Raw genomic sequence first — 16,757 nt, 5'->3', positions numbered from 1 at the left:
ATCACAGTCTTTGATCTCCTTCTCCTTTCGATTACAGGAGGCTGCTGCAGGAGGTTGCTTAATTTGTGCAGTCTCCTGTGTTGTAGTTTTATCGTAATGTTGCTGTGCAATTTGTGATGCCTGTGATGTTATGTTTATATCGTCCATCAATTCTATAGCCGATTTTTGGACGTCAGCCAAGTTTGTTTTATCTTTAAATTCTCTCATCAATAAGGTCAACAATTTATTTTGCCGATTTACTTTTCATTTAGGGTTTCGTATAGTTTTGCTATAGAAAAGAAGGCTGTGTTCGTGGCACATAGGGTGTTATTTACTGCGGGGGCTTCTGGAAATGAATATCGATTGGGTGCTATATTATCTGGTTGGTCTCGTATAAAATATGGTTGCTCCCCAATAGGAGCATTAAACTTTGTTCTCCTAGGAGTGGGCGCAACGAAAGAGAGAGATTTGTTAGTACCACCAGAGAATGATTTGTCAAATAAAGCAGGAGAACTCGACAAGTTAGACTCCCTTTCCCCTTGCACTTCTGATTTTTGGGTTGTATGTGACATCACAAGAGGAATGCCTGGTTCCGGCTCGTCATGGAGCTGAATCAGATCACCCATATTGGAAATACATGTATTTAACCTCTTGCGAATCACATTGATGAGTGTTTCTAATATTCATGAAATTCATAGTCTCCTCATCAATTTCGCCAGTTATGCTCAAGTTGTTGTATGCCTCTCTTAATTTATGTTTTACTTGAACAGTGCAAATGGTCGGTGTTTTTGCAGTGGAATTACAGACATTTGTGATATTTGGATTCAGCGCTGCTAATTGAGAGGGGCACAAATCGCTGACATTACATGCAGATTCTAGTGTCATATCAGTGACTTTGCCTGAGGGCTGTGTGTCACCCTTGTTAGAAAAGGATGCATCGGCTCCCTCCCTGATCTCAGTGACCATTGCCTTGGCGCCATCTGCGTTTACGCGCAGCTCAAATGGCTCTGTTTGCATTTTTTACCTGTTGGACCGACTGCAATTCGTTTTTCATCAGTCGGGTAAAAGACGCGAATATCTGTTGTTAAAGATATAGAATGCTGAGTTTTGTTCAGTTTCTTTGCTTTGGATGATGCACTCAAAATGTGTTCCTACTAAAGGGTTCTATGGCGTTATATACATCCTTATCAAAATTTGGCATATTAATTTTCAACGTGTAAATGATAGTTGACATGGTCACATGCAAGAATAAAATAAAATAAAAAGGGAAAAAAACTTCTAATAAAGTTGGGTCACTCAATGAATGGCAATGAAAAAAAAGGAAAGAAAAATCCAATGAAAAATGAAAATGAGTTGTGAACCTGCCGCTTGATGTAGGGGTTCCCAGCTCTCCGCTATTTCGCTAAACAGAGGATTGTGGGACTGAGGCGTGATCAATACTCTGAATAAAACAAAATAACCAGAGTCACAAGGTGAAGGGAGTTAATATAACTAACGGTCTATGAACAGCAGTTTATGGGTTAGGGGCCGGTAGAAAACTTCATTTTCTCGTACCAAATCAATCGTGTCGCTTGTTTTTTTTGGATAGTCACGTGATTACACAACGACTCGGCAGTTGGATCCTCCAGGAGTAGAAGCCTCAGAAATCAGCGGTTGGCAGACAGCGATACAGCAGGGCAAAAACACTTAGCAAAAGCACTTGTGCAAATGCGCGTGCGCAAATGCACAAGCACAGTGTTTTTAGAAGATTCTGGGAACAGAGGCGGGATCAAGACAATCCAATCATGTGGCTTGTTTTTTCCGGATAGTCACGTGATTACACAGCGACTCAGCAGTCGGATCCTCCAGGAGTAGAAACCTCAGCAATCAGCTGTCGGTGGACAGCGAGACAGCAGGTCAAAAACACTTAGCAAAAGCACTTGTATATGTAATATGTATGATATGATATATGATATGATGTTTTATTTATATCATGCTCATACACAGGTGTTTCAGAGCGTGGCTACGGAGGGGAACAGTGGAGAACAAAACAACGATCGTACTAGGCCCAGTGACATTGAGAACACGCAAGTGCATGGGAGAGAGGGAGGGGAAAAGTGCATGGAAGGGGGAGAAGTGAAAAGTGCGGAGCAAAGAAACAACAGAATAAATAATAATAAAATAAATAAATGAATAGTAAAATTAACAAAAGTGGTAGTGCAGCCAGCAAGCTGCAAGTGCTGAGTTTAAGGCAGCAGACATGGTAGGTCTGATAAGTGCAGTGCGGTAGGTTGGCAGGATGAGCAGGAACCTGGGCCCAGAGGACAGAGGGTGTCTAGGTGCACAGTGCCAAGAGAGAACAGTTCAGCAAGGGAGAGGGGGGCAAAGGCAGAAGCAAAGAGGAAGGTCTTGAGGTGCATCCAGAACAGATATGTTTTCCTCAAGTTTTAGAGTGGCAGGGAAGCTGTTCCAGAGGGAGTGCCCAGGTAAAGACAGAGGTCTACCCCCAGCTCGTTACTTAGAAAATTGAGTGACCCTGAGGGAGTTAGAGGTAGAGGAGTGAGGAGCTCAAGAGGGGAGGTATTTACGGAGGGATAGCTGAAGGTATGAGTTACTATCCTGGTGGCAGTTGTAAACTTTAAATATGAACCAAACATGAGTTTAAGGTGGCTAGTATCTCTTATAATTAACCAAGCCATATCAATTCAATATCACACATGTGTCGGTCCTGTGAGCAGAGCAAAACTGTAAAGGGTTATTTATTTATTTATTTATTACATTTGTTATACGCCCAGACCCTGAGGTATCACGGCGTAGTTGCAGACAGTTTTGTTATTACAATCTTTACAGTTTAAGCGGAAGGTATTGATACAGGACATGCAGTACAGATAACAACAATAACAAGAAGCAAAATCAATCTGTACAGATAAAAGAGGGAGATAAGAGGAGAAAGTACAAGGTAAATTTGATTACGAAGAGCAGATCAGGTACATAAAACATCCATGGTGGAATAGATGAGTCAGTTAGGGGGTCAAGGTCTGTTAGTATTGGTTGAATAGCCAGGTTTTCAGTGATTCTTTTAATTGCTAGCAGGATTCTTAATTTTTTATGCTTGACGGGAGGGCATTGCAGTGTTTAGGGGCTAACACTTTGAAACTGCTACCCCCCGCTCTTGAGCTTTTGTAGCGTGGGATTTCAAGGAGGGAATTTTTGCTGTATCTAAGGGATCTAGCGGAGGAATTTTTCAGTACTGCATTGTTGATGTAGTTAGGGGCTTTTTTTGGCAAAGCATTTGTGTGTAATGCATAAGGTTTTGAATATGATTCTTGCCTTAATGGGAAGCCAGTGATTATCTCTCCTTGTGTTAGAGCTGTGCTCAGTCTTTTTTATACCTAATGCTACTCGCAAGAATTTATTTTGCATAAGTTGGAGTCTAGTCAAATTAGTGTTGTAGGTGCCTAGGAGGAGTACGTTACAATAATCTAGCTTTGAGAGTACTAATGCTCTCACTAGGGTGACACCCTTTTTTGGTGAGAGGAATTTTAGGCTTAGTGAGATGAGCTTGGCGGTATAGGAGGTGGCTGAGTAGAGGGCCTTTACTTGTTTTGTCATGCTGAGATTGGCGTCTAGATAAACTCCGAGGGTTTTGACTGGTTTGAGTACTGGGATCGTGGTGCCATCAATGATAAATTATGCATAAGCAGGCTGTAGGGGGTTAATTCTAGAAGAAGATCCAACTATAAGCAGCTCTGTTTTTTCATCATTGAGGCAGAAGCTGTTATGGGCCATCCAATGTTGAATTAGTGCATAGATATGATTAATAAGCAGTGTGTCCTGCTCGTGGTTGCCTGTTAGGGGGATGAGGATCTGAGTGTCATCTGTGAAGTTGGTGTAGATGACACCCATGGCATCCAGGGCAGCGAATAGCAAATTGGTATAGGCATTGCAGAGTGTGGGTGATAGGCAGGATCCTTGCAGAACGCATATAGGTACTGGTATGGGGTCGGCTGACTCTTTGCCGATAGAGACTCTTGATGTGCTGTCTGCTAAGAAGGATTTCACCAATTTGGTGGCGTCCTTGGAGTTATTGAATAGTGTGGCACAGAGTTTGTCCTGGTCGACTAAATCAAATGCGGCACAGCGATCTAACAGCATTAGAAGACAGAGTTTACCTTCATCCCTGGTGCCCTCCATTTGGATTTTCAAGTTGAGAAGTGCCGTTTCAGTGCTGTGGTTTGGCGAAATCCAGATTGGCGGGCTCCCAGAAGTTGGTGTTGTTCTAGGTGGCCTTCAATTTTGGTGTACGCTATTTTGTCTATTATTTTTAGTAAGAATGGGACCGTTGTTATTGGTCGGTAGTTTGTTTGGGTGGACGGGTCTAGGGTTGTTTTTCAGTAGAGGGGTCACCTAAGCCTTTTTGATGCTAGTGGGGACCGTTTTGGTGATAAAGGAGGCATTGACGAATTTGGTGACGATTGGCGTTATTGTAGGGCGCAGAGTTTAACTAAGTGAGGGGGGAATTGGTCTTCTTTGCAGTTGGATGCTTTTAGTTTGGCTCTGGTGTCTAACACCTCTTTTTGAGAGACGGGGTGAAGTAGAACAGTTTGCTGAGGTTGGCAGTATGTGAATCCTCAGAGATGGTAAGGTTTTGACTGCTAGGGTTTATTTTTTGTTTCGCAATTTTGTTTTGTAGAAGAAGAATTTTGGATGCTAGAGCATCTTGGATTATGGTACACCACGTTTTGCTGGCACTAACAGGTGTTGCGTCTTGGCAGGGATTCTCTAATTCTCTGAGTATGGAGAATAGCTCTTTGGAATTAGAAGAGATGTTGGTGATGCGCAGGTTGAGGACATTCACTTTATGTGTTATTATGGCTTTTTGTAGAATTTATTGGCATCGTTGAATGCCTTCGCTGAGTCTGGAGTATTCATTTTTTTTGTGGAGGTGCTCAAATGATCTTTTGGTGCATCTCAATGAGACTAGTTCTTCGTTGAACCAGAAATGTGAATGTTTATCTGTCCTCCGAGTTTTAGTTGTGATAGGAGCTAGTGAGTCAATGGTGGTAGTGAGGCATTTTTAGTAGCCGTCTGCTAGGTTGGTAGGGTTGTTGCTATCGGGGGTGGTGGAGGCCAGTGCTTCTCTTAGTGCGGGTGAGAGGTTGTCCTCAGTGAGCTTTTTGATATTTCAGATTTTTTTGTCAGAGTGGGGTTTGTCCTTATTTTGTAGGAAAAGCTGATGATGTGATGGTCAGACCAATCAGTGGGAAGGACAGAGTCAATGGTTATTTGTGAGTTGACAGTGAAGACACAGGGCCTCATTACACGGTAGGCGGTAAGGGTTAACGGTCACCGGTAATGGTACCGGTGACCGTTAACCCTTACCGCCTTACTACGAGGTCCCTTAGCGGGTTGGTACTTTAACGCCTGCTTTTAGCAGGCGTTAAAAACCAACCCGCTAAGGGACCTTGGTGCTAATTACGGCACTGCAAATTTGCGGTACCGTAATTAGCACCTTCCCCATTCCCATTATGCCCTATGGGGCAAAAATGGGAATGGGGAAGGGCAATGGTGGAAGGGGGAATTACCGCCCCGCCAACCTTGGAATAGGGCGGTAATTCCCCTTTCCACCAAGGCGGTGCCGGTATTTTATCAGCATGGACCAAGGTGCTATTGGCACCTTGGTCCACCGCCTACCGTGTAATGAGGCCCACAGTCCGGTATTCTGCCTTTTTCATGGGTGGGTACATTGACCAGTTGTACACTGACTAGTTCATTGACTCGTTATTATGTGTACTCCCCACAGGAAGGCTGTCTCTGCTCCTTCTCGCAAGACTCTAATCCTGGGGATTGCCTCTCTTTGATCATTTCCGAGGTAGGGTTACACCTCTCTCCAGTGAGAAAGCCTCCAGGAGGAGCTTGCCTAGGGAACAGGAATCAAAGGGCATACCAATCCCACAAGCACTAGCCTCACACCAATGTGCTCCCTACCAAAAAGAAAAGGCCATTTGGTTCTATTGACAAAGGAGAGGGCAGAATTAATGTAGACAAGGGGGCTCAGACCAGCTGGAGGAAGATTCCCCCTTTTTGTTTCTTTATATCCATCCATCCTGTCCCCTTCACGTCCTTTAGTTCAAAGCATTGTGGGTGGTATGTCAGAAGGCAAAACCACTTGTCTCAAGCACAGGTATTGGACCCCATAAAGTAGACCTCATTTAGTCCAATTACCTGTGGACTTCTATCTTTGAAAAAAGGAGTCTCTCACTATTGCTCGGATTAATTTAGGAACAAACACCTAAATAACAATTAAATGGACCTCTGTTGGGAGTACCCACTGTAATGCCACAAGAAGTTCTTATCACCTACAGCATGTGCAGTGACAATGAGAATTGTGATTGTGACAGAACAGAAAAGACTAAAGGACCACTTGGGAGCAAACATGGGGAGGAAGGATAGCTCAGGGACAATGGCCCTCATTACGACCTTGGCGGAGAACCATGGTGCTATTAGCACCATGGTCCATGGCGCTAAGTTGCCAACTCCGCCATGGTGGTTGGCGGATTTACCGCCCCATTCCGACCTTGGCGGGGCGGTAAGTCCCCAATCCCCATTTACCCTTCCCCATTCCCATTTTTGCCCCATAGGGCATAATGGGAGTGGGGAAGGCGTTAATTACGCCACCGTAAATTACGGTGGCGTAATTAACAACAAGTTCCCTTAGCGCCATGGATTTTAACGCCTGCAAAAAGCAGGCGTTAAAATCACCATGGCGCTACGGGAACTCGTATTCAGGCGGTAAGGGTCGGCGAAGTTTACGCCGGCGTAAACCCCTTACCGCCTGGGTCGTAATGAGGGCCAATGTGTTTTTCTTGGAAGCAAGACAACGCTGTGCAGCACAGGTTTGTATCCTGATCCCACGCTTAGAAACCACTTGCTGGTATTAAGCGTGTCATAAATGAACAATAAAATACAATAAATAAACATAAAAAATGACTTGACATGCCATCCCAAGCAAGCAACAAACAAGTCACTGGGTGCATGTATTCCAGGATGTCAGTAGAAGATGCTCAATCAGTCATGTCTGCGCCCGTATCTCCATTAATTGCATTGAGTTGCTTCCAAATTGTTTGAGTGTCATGCACAACAATCCCCTTGTCAACATTGCAAGTGACAGCAAGTCAAATCGGTCCAATAAGGCAGACAGCGGGCCTCATTCCGAGATTGGAGGTAGTCATGGTGCTATTTGCGCCATGACTGCCTCCAATAACGGTACCGGCACAGGTCTCGTTCAATGGGGACTTACCGGTGTAGTCCGACCTTTGCGGGACCGGTAAGTCCCCATTGAAAAAAACATTCCCCATTCCCATTTGAGCGCCCATAGGGCTCAATGTGAATGGGGAAATAGCTAATAACGGTACTGCAGTTTGCGGTACCGTTATTAGCTCTGAGGTCCCTTAGCGGGTCCCGTCCATAACGCCTGGTAAAACCAGGCGTTGTAGGAGGGACCCGCTAAGGGAACTCGTAGTAGGGCGGTAAGGGATTACCAGCACTGGTCTCCTTAACGGTGCCCGGTATCCCTTACCGCCCTACTCGTAATGAGGCCCAGTTATTCCAAGGAGAGGACGAAGGTGCCAGCAGCTGGGCACTTTGTGAACTGCTACCTCCACCCAGCACTAGCCACTGCTAACACCTCAAGGAATGTAGGGTGCAGGGTTGGTACGCACTGTAAAACACCTGTCATCACACCTTCTGACGCCTCATTGCCCGTGCCCTACACCTTTGCTTCCACAGAGCACTTTCCCATACCCACCACTGTGGCAATCCCCACTTCTGACATTGTGCCTCCAACCACTGCTGTCTTCTCCACTGCACCTGGCACAAGTGAGCCTGTGGCTCCAACCATCACTCTGGCTATCACCACCACAACCACATGCCTGCCTACACCATCCAGCACACTCCTATTGGTGCCAGGGAGACATCAGTCAGACCAGCCATACTGATCTCCCCTTTCTACACTTTGTACTTTTTCGTTAATCCTTATGCCTTCTTTTCCTGTTCTCATGCCCTGCTGTGGCACCATCAGCTGGACATAGACTTGGTCAAATAAAACATGTATTTGTGGCAGAGGCACACAGTTCACTGATCCTCAAATGGCCTCCAGAGAAAATGTTGCACTTTTCATGAGATCTGTTTAAATGCATTTGGATTGCAAGTTTTTGAGTGAAAATGGTATGCTTCTTCAAAGTGGGTAACACACATTGCATTTAAATTCGACTGCATTCTGCAGGCAACTATACTGCCAGTAATCGCGTGCACCTACTTACCATTAAAATCAAAACTCACTAAAACAGGATAGCATGTAAAATCTAGTAGAACAGAGCTATCCATGAAGGTGAGCGTCAGCTAAACAGAAAAAGGGAACTCTCCTCATACTGAGTCATAACAGTGCAAAGTATGTGGCTTCCTATACAAGCCCAACACCACGTGAAGTGCCGCAGCTCATTGAAATAATGGACTCGAGCGCAGCACATGGAGAACACTTTGTTGTACAAGCTTGAATAACGGATATCACAAATATCTTCAGAGCAGTAGGAAAGCGACCTGCAGCGAAAAAAAAGAAAGATGAAGAATCGCCCACAACATGAGATTCATGTCCTGTGAGGAGAGTCGCAAGTGCTGAATAATAAAATGACACAGTAGCGAGACAGCCACTGCTAAGCATCCATTTCCCTTGCACATGCTCCACACCTACGGGTGATATAGTGAAGACACAGACTTGCATTGCTGGACGAAAAGCACACTCACACAATAACACTGTTTGCAAACTGTTACCCTGAAATCTCAGCTGATCCTGAACACTACCAGTTGGGGTAGATCTCTTTCCTCTGCCGGGGCCTCCCTCTGGAATAGCCTCCCTGCCACTCTGAAACTTGCGGAGAACCATCTCTGGTTCCGGAAGCACCTCAAGACCTTCCTCTTTGCTTCTGCCTTCACTCTTCCTCTCCTCTGCAGATCTGTCTGCATTTGGCACTGTGCACCTGGATACCATCTGATTTCAGGCCCAGGTCCCTGCTCACCCAGCCACACACCCGCACTGCCTCCTGGAAACCCTTGCACTTGGGTCTGTATCTGTAACCCTACAGTCCCCTTACCTGCACTTATCAGACACCCCTTGTCTGTGCTTCAAAGCTTTTACTTGCCACCTTGCTGACTTCACTACCAGTATTTGTTGTTGTTCTCCCTTTCTCAGCACTTCCCACTTCTCCCCTCTCCCTTGCACTTTCCCCCTTCCCTCTCATCTGCACTTGTGTGTTCTGAATGTCCCTGGGCTTAGTAAGATTGTTGTTTTTTGTCCTCCCTTGTTCCCCTCCCGTGCCTTGTCACGCTCTGAAGCACTTGTGTATGAGCACGATACAAATCAATACCAATGTCAAAAGATACTTTGAAGATGCAAGGTATGAGGCCTTTATGAAATACTTTTTAGAAATGGAAGCAATTCTGGGAGAAATCTACGAATGTCCCAAACAACTATGAATAATGTGTTTCGGAGGTGGAAACAGAATTTCTTATGCATGAATGTGACTTCTTTTAGATAAATTGGGCAACTTATTAAAGCAGAAGCATCGATGGGGGATATAACGCGCAAGCCCCTCCCTCATTGGTTGAGCGACGAACATGCCATTACGGCTACCACTCAGGGCGTTTATAGCTGCGGCTTACAGCCAACCATGATGCATATTTGATGTGTGATGCACAAAAACGCGTTTGTCTTTTTTATGGAACTACAAGTATTATAGAAATATGAACATATGTGGGGAAAACTGACTTCAAGCTGGTGACTTTATCACACAAGCTTTGTTCTGGGATGTGACTAAGGGGGTAATTCATAGAATTTAGCGCACAAGTGGCGCATGCGGCTGGCGCACAGAGTGTGCATGCAGCAGTCTGCCCCAGCCGCGTGCGCCAAAACCCATTTTGGCACACAGTGTATTCATGGATTTATACATCCATAAACAGCCGTGGCGCCGAGTGGCGCAGCGATCCTGCAGCAGCGCCAGTAACGCCCCCAACCCTGCCCTGTGCGCCAAAAACATCGCACAAATCCAGTACATGGCGCAAAGGCCAGTGGACCAGCATACATCCCACCAACCACGAAATCGCGTGTATAAATCCACGCACACCCCTCGGAATACACGTACCCGGCTCGCACCAGTGAAATTGCGTGGAAAAATCCACAGGCACCACTCAGTATGCAAGTACCCCACTCGCGCCAGCGAAATCGTGTATATAAATCTCTCTCTGGTGCCCTTGACGCGCCTGGGGGCCCAGTTGGAGACAGACGATCATGAAGTGAACGTCAAGGGTTTGAATTCTCAAAACAAATGATCCATCACCAGTAACATGTTCCGCAAGCAGAAACTCATGTTCCTCTTTCTGCAAGAAACGCACTACCAACAGGGGATGGAATCACCAATAACAAGCAAAGAGATAGGTGAGAATTTTTGGGCTTCTCATAGATCCTCTAAGAAGGAGGAGGTGGGTCTACTGCTTGGCAAGTCATTTCATCTGAAGGAGATTGAGACTATGAGGGGCTTTACGGGAAGGTTATTGGGAACAAAGGGCACATGCGAGGGTAGGCGGATCACACTGGCCAACCTCTATGCACCTAACGTGGGCCAGGTGGGGTTCTTACGCTGGGTGTTTGGAGTGATGGACGGGTGGGCAGAAGTGGTGATGCTGCTGGGGCAGGGTTTTTTATTTGATACTGGATCTCCATCTCGATTGGTGGTCAGCAAAGGGACTGGTACTGAGAGGGGTGATGAGAGATAATCTTGCCCTGAGGGATCTTTTTCGGGACCATTTCTGGGTGGAGGTGTGGCGTAAGGCCTGGCCAGGAATGGGGGGGCTACACTCTTTTCTTCCCCCCACATCATTCATATACAAGGATTGACCTCCTGCTGATTCTAAAGTAGCAGGAGGGTGAGGTTGGTACACCAAGGTTGGTAGCTATTACGTGGTCAGACCACGAGCTTGCAATGGTGAGCTGGAGGATACCGTAGACCCGGGGAGCTACATGTGGAGATGTAATGATAACTTGTTGAGAGATCAGGTGTTCCGGGAATTTTTGAGGAAGGAGATATGGGCCTACTTTGAAACTAATAATAATGGGGAGACGGGTATGGTGACGGTCTGGGAGGTGGCCAAGGCCACCTTCCGAGGTCTACTCATTGCAGGAGGGGGCCTGTAAGAAGCGTGAAAGGGCACTGATAGAAACTATGCTCCGTGAAGACATGAGAGCAATGTGCCTGCAGTTTAACCAGAGGGATATTGATAGGGAGGCTCTATTAAGTGACATGAGGGACAAGAGACAAGTACTCCATACGGTCCTAATTGGGGAGGTTGTCAAGAAAATGAGATACAACCGACAGAGATAGTATGAAAGGGGGGACATGGTGAGGACCCTCCTGGCAAATAGGGTGAGAGGTTACAGAGTGGAAAGGAGGGTAGAGGGAATCCAAGACGGAGGCGGACGGGTCCAGAGGGGGGGAATGAGATAGCAGGCTGTTTTGCTGAATTCTACAAAGACCTATACACCAGACTGACAGAGCAACCTGTGGAAGACATGCTGCGATATTTGGCAAGCGAAACCACCCCAAGCTTACAGGGCTGGAAAGGGAGGCTTTGGAGGAGGAGGTGACTGGGGAGGAGGTGCTGGGTGCTCTCAAGAGGTGAAAGGTAGCAAAGGTCCCTGGTGGAGACGGCTTTACAGCTGACTTTTATAAGCAATACCAATCCCTGAAGTGGGGCCTTTGGCCCAGCTGTTTAACCTAAAAGGGGGATGAGATATGATACCACTGCCTTTTCTCCAGGCCTTGATGGTGGGCATACCAAAATCAGGGAAGGACCCAATCGACTGTGCTTCGTATAGGCCTATATCCCACCTTAACGTGGACGCCAAGATTTTTGCTAGATTCATGGCGATGCGTCTGGAGACATATCTCCCTTGACTGATTCACCCGGACCAGGTGGACTTTGTGTTAAATAGGCAGGGAGCAGACAGCATGCGAAAGACACTTCACGTCATGAACACGCAGGTGGTACAGGAGAAGGGGGCGCTTTTACTTTCCCTAGATGCCAAGAAGGCATTTGACCAGGTGAGCTCGGCCTTTATGGGGGAGGTTTTTGCATCTCTAGGAATGGGCCCAAAATGGACAGGTTGGATATTGGCCCTGTACTCAGAGCAGGATGCTAAGTTTGTGGTGATTGGGCGTGAATCAGGGACCTTCTCTCTATGCTGGGGAACGCGCCAGGGATGCCCTTTGTCCCCGTTGATATATGCATTGGTGATGGAGCCCTGGGCAGCGTCGGTCAGAGACAACGGGGAGAAAAAAGGGGTTGTGGTGGGAGGGACACACTGTAAAATAACCCCTTTTGTGGATGACACCTACTTTATGTCACCAATCCTTCAGACTTGGTTCCTCATGTGCTGGAAAGTCTGGGGTACTATGGGGAGTTGTCAAGCTTTAAAGTAAACCTGGGGAAATCGGTGGTGTTTCCAACTGGGGGACTGTCAGATGATGAGAGGAACTATGTGGCTAGGCTCCCATTCAAGGTGCAGAAGGAGATGCTCTGACATCAGGAGGATCTCTACTCTGGTAACTTCCTCCCCCTCTGGGCAGCTGTGAAATGTGACAAGGAGAGATGGGCGGGGCTGTCTAGGATGGCATGGCTGAACTCTATAAAGATGGTGGTTCACCCCAAAATTTTGTTTCTGTTTCAAATGCTGCTGATATCTATACCAGTGTCTTTCCTCGCCAGTGAACTGAACCATTTTGCGGTTCCTTTGGGCGGGGAAGAAGCATAGGATAGCTTGTGAGACATTAATTCGGCCAAAGGAAGAGGGGGGAGGGGGATTCCCGGACCTGGTAATGTACTACAAAGCGACTCAGTTGCAAGTCTTTGTAGACCACTTTAACCCAGGTTCGGGGAAACAATGGGTGGCAATGGATAACCAGGTACTGGCCCTGGTTACTTTGAATGAGTGGTTATGGGTTCCCAGGGCCCGCATCCCGAACAGAATCCTGCATCATCCATTCTTGGAGGTTTTGTGGTCTCTCTGGAAAGAGGGAGGGGATGACAGGTGGCTTACTACATGGCCATCACCTGTACGTTGCATCTGTGCACCTCCACTGCGGGATGGGATTGAGGATCCACTTGCATTTCAATTATGGTATGAGGCAGGACTCAGCAGGGCGGGATAATTGTGGGTAGGGAAGGCTTTTATATCTCTGGGGGACTGGAAGAAGTCCTGGGTCTGCGCAATCTATCGCCCTTTTACTTTTTACAATTAAAGGGGGACCAGTCCGCGGAGACGTGGGTGGAGAACCTAAGGAGGAAACTGATGAACTTTGAGAGATTTATGATTATGCAGACAGGGTCCAGAGGGCTGATAGCTGGATTATACAAATTGATTCTCTTGGCAGTCTTGAGGGAACCCCCTTCTTCAAGAGTCAGATGGGGACAGGACCTAGGCAGAGATATTGAAGATACGTTGTGGGTTCAAATGTGCAGGCTGGCTTGTTGTTCCACTGCTTCCCTCCAGTATAGGTATCAGGTCCCTTAAACTATTACATAGGTGCCACTATCCCCCAGTGACGATAGCCCGGATGAGAGATGGATACAACCTGAACTGCACTGCACATGTGGTGTGGCTGTTCCAACGTACGCATGTACTGGAGTGAGGTCTTGTCTTGGATCAGGAGGGTCAACGGGATTCCGAGGGACCTCTCCCCATAGCAGTTCTTTTTTGAGTGACCATGGAGGAGGAACCTGAAACAGAACAGGGTCATATGTTTCAAATTATGTTGGTTGCAGTGAGATGTTGTCTGGCCCAATTGTGGAAGAACCTGCAAATGCTTACGGAGAGGGAATGGGTTGCCAAGATCCGTGCCATGTACGATATGGAATATCAAACTCAACTTTTGGCTGAATCTAGGTTTAATATTGAAAGTGCCTGGCTCCCATTCTTTGAGAAATATGGGCGGTAGAACAGGGGGGGTAGGTGAGTGGCAGGGGGCTGTTGCAGAAAAGGATGAATTCTTTACAGGGAAGTGATATTGTTGGACTGGGATCCATGGTGGGGATTGGGAGAGAGATTCATTCACCTCGGGTTCAGGCATGCCAAGGAGGAGAACCCGGACTTGGATAAGAGTCATCATTAAGTGCCCAGATCGAGAATCCACGGCATGGGCGGTGGGAGGGAGGGTGGTTGTAATGTTGCCACTAATAAGGAAATGTATTGCTACTGTTCTGTGTTGTTATAACTAAAATGGCAATACAATTTGATATATATGTTTTTTAAATATGTTGATTTCATTGCATTTTTCCTGAGTTGCTCGTACCTCTGGTTCGGGTGAGGGTTTGGTACAATGCTTCACTACTTCAGAGAGGGCTTTGCTCCTGTTAGAGGCTGCCACAAAGGTGGTACAATAGTAGGCAGCTTTGGCCTCGGTAATCAGAATCCTATTGTTGGAGAGGGGAGATATGAGGCTGGTGAGGTCTATAGAGTTATGATTTCTGTGCCACCATTTCCCTAGGGCTCTTATGAGCATTTATTGGAGGCGAGCTTAGGGGTGTACCACAGGGTGGATGGTTTGGTTTTAGAGTGGCTGGTTTTTAGTGGGGCATTTGTGTCCACCAGTTTCATAGCAGAGTTGTTTAATAATTCTAAGAGACCCAAGGCATTCCCTATGGTGAGGAAATCTGCAAAGTTTGCTTCTAGCTCATTGACAGCTAAGGTTCTAAATGATGAGTGAGGGGTGCTTAGTCTGAACTTTGTAGACGGTAGTCAAGCGGGTGACCGATAGTGGGATGGTGGTATGGTCAGATGATTTGAATGGCATAGAGTCTGTACAGATGATGACGGGGGGGTGTTATGAAGACTAAGTCTAGGGTGCCGCCGTTTTTGTGTGTGGGCAGAGTACAATTTGATTAAGGGACATGGAACCGTTGAGTGTAAAAAACGTGCTTCGAGCGTGGTTGTCAGCCAGTGAGCAGGGCCGATAAACTCTATGAGAAATGCATTATTAGAGTGTGATAATTTGGCCGAGGAGAGTACGTTGGAGATGCTAGCAATGAAAGAGTCACTCCTGTGAGTTGGTCTGTAAGTAAGGTGGAAGGTGATGAAGTCCCACCTGTCACACACTAGATCATCTTGTAGTTATGTGGTCAGACTTCTTAATCATATCAGGCCTTTCATTTCAGTCACTAATGGATCCATCCTGGCGTTGGTCCTAGTGAACCTGAGACTTGACTATTGTAACAGTCGTTTAATTGGGACAACACAGGGGGATCTCCAGTCTCTGCAAACTATCCAAAACAACGCTGTGAGCAATTTTTGGTCTTCTTAAACAAGATCATATCTCAGACTCCCGTAGGCCTCTGCACTGGCTGCCTTATAGGCAAAGCGTCATTCCAAAGCTCTTGGCCTTGTCCTACAAATGTTGGACCTTTATTGCTCCTGCATATCTCTCAGAGTGATTAGTCGTTGATCACCCCTCCAGACATCTCCGCTCTAACAACAAACATACATTGCAACAACCACGGTTCAGGCTAGCTACATTTGGAGGTGTTCGTTTTTCTGTACACGCTCCCAGAGAATGGAATGCCCTCCCTTTGGCTGTGAGAACATCCAACTCCTTTTGCGTATTTAAATGGGCAGTTAAAACCTACTTGTTCAACCTTAAGCCAGGCTAAACCTGCTTCATACTATTGGTCTCCTCTCCTTTCTCTTTGACTCTGGCTTTCTTGTTGTATGTTTTGTCTGTCCTGATGTGCGCCATGAGGCCAACGGGCATGTGATGCCTTAAAGAAATAATAAAAATAGATAAATAATAATAATAATAATAATAATAATAATAATAATAATATTATTATTATTATTATTATTATTATTATTAATAATAATAAAGGGAACTGGCAGGCAAATGACTCAAACAAGCTTGTTCCTGGAGAGGGGATGATGGAGCATAGCCAAACACTCCTGTATATGATAGCTTCTCTGCTTCCTGCCCTTCCTGCCCTATTGGCATGTTGTGTGCATTAGCCTTGGGCTAGGAGAATGTTGAAAACGTGGGGGGAGGTTGGGAACAGGGCATCAGGGTTGTTGAATGAGCTGTGGTCAGCGATCTCTGCAGAGTGAGCGACCGATGTGCGAGCATTGATAAACATGAGAGGGTGTGTGCATGTGGTACGTGGGTGTTGGATGGGGCATGGATTATATTAATGAGGTTTGGTATGGTACCTTGCCGGGGCTGCCTCGGGTGCTTGTCCAATAGAACCCTAGTGAGCTTAAGGATGGGCCATGGACGGAGGAGACACATTGTGATGTATTTTGGCTCTATTAGTAGGTATTAATCCACATGCTTTATACGTCTCACATTCCCTTAACCAGAGCTCTTCCTTAATATTAAATCAAGGGTGTTTGAATTGTTGAGACAATTTTAAACCAGCATTGTAAATGCCAGTAGTTTGGGCATTTGTGTAGGCATGGGAAAGGTACTTGCCAGGCAGAGCCGTAGTAGTACTAACTGGCCACTGATGGTTGTTAGGGGAGTTTTCCTAAAGTCCACTTGAGGTAAGACTTCATAAAACTATCCCAGTGGTATACAGTTCCCCAACTCTTTTTATCTGTCTGTACTACTCATGCAACCTTGGTAGAGCGGCAGAGCAGTCAGGCTTATCATAAGAGGACGATTTGAGCTGTAGGTAAGTACACTGAACCCAGTTAAAGCAGATCAAAG

General features: G+C 46.3%; 1 protein-coding gene across 1 annotated transcript in view; it reads left to right on the top strand.

The window, feature by feature from the left end:
* PLPPR5 (phospholipid phosphatase related 5) overlaps positions 1-16,757 on the top strand; it is a 1,134,012-nt gene that overhangs the window by 1,043,670 nt on the left and 73,585 nt on the right. The window lies entirely within an intron of this gene.

This window comes from Ambystoma mexicanum, chromosome 1q (assembly GCF_040938575.1).
Source record: "Ambystoma mexicanum isolate Mex_15411 chromosome 1q, UKY_AmexF1_1, whole genome shotgun sequence".
In the NCBI taxonomy this organism is placed as follows: domain Eukaryota; kingdom Metazoa; phylum Chordata; class Amphibia; order Caudata; family Ambystomatidae; genus Ambystoma; species Ambystoma mexicanum.
Note: the sequence above shows the minus strand (reverse complement) of the source record. Positions and strands in the feature narration are given on the sequence as shown.